The sequence below is a fragment of the Anneissia japonica genome, unplaced genomic scaffold, assembly GCF_011630105.1.
Source record: "Anneissia japonica isolate Jap-2015-1 unplaced genomic scaffold, ASM1163010v1 scaffold40869_len826_cov114, whole genome shotgun sequence".
Lineage (NCBI taxonomy): Eukaryota > Metazoa > Echinodermata > Crinoidea > Comatulida > Comatulidae > Anneissia > Anneissia japonica.
This window is the reverse complement of record NW_022728836.1, coordinates 1-604: the sequence shown is the minus strand read 5'-3', so window position 1 is coordinate 604 and position 604 is coordinate 1. Positions and strand designations below refer to the sequence as shown.

At 43.5% G+C, this 604-nt stretch overlaps 1 non-coding gene across 1 annotated transcript; it reads left to right on the top strand.

The window, feature by feature from the left end:
- Window positions 1–236: 236 nt before the first annotated feature.
- Window positions 237–355, top strand: LOC117114543. The gene has a single exon (XR_004446385.1). It is a non-coding gene; the product is annotated as a 5S ribosomal RNA (ribosomal RNA).
- Window positions 356–604: the final 249 nt, after the last annotated feature.

Below are 604 nucleotides of genomic sequence, written 5' to 3'. Positions count from 1 at the left end.
CTTCTTCTGTCTAAAGCATCCTAGTTAATGCCGTACGGTAGAAAAATGGTTGGTTTATTGTTCAACACCGGTGTTTGTAAAAAATGTACTCGCGCAGCAGAGTGGTCAGGGGAGTTAGAGGAAATCCCCACCAGACAAGCGTGCGTTGATATGAAAGGTCATCAATCACAGAGCTTCAGGATCGGGTAATTATGCTATATGCCAAGATTAACTATGAGTGGAAATACCACTCAAATGTCTACGGCCATACTACGTTGAAAACACCGGTTCTCGTTCGATCACCGAATTTAGGCAACGTCGGGCCCGGTTAGTACTTGGATGGGTGACCGCCTGGGAATACCGGGTGCTGTAGACTTTTTACATTTGCTCCCCCCACTCCCAAATGGCTTGATTTACTTACCGTTAAAAATGTTTTTCTTTTTCTTAACAGTTTCATTATGTAGGTTGCCACGTTATAATCGTCAGCTATTTTCTAAATTCTAAAGTAGGGGTGCGTGAGAGTCACACGACCTAGGGCCCACATAGTTGGGGCTGAGGTTCAAATATTTTGAGAATATGGACCTCTAAGTGCCCGGAAATTGCACTCTCATACCTTAAAAATCAT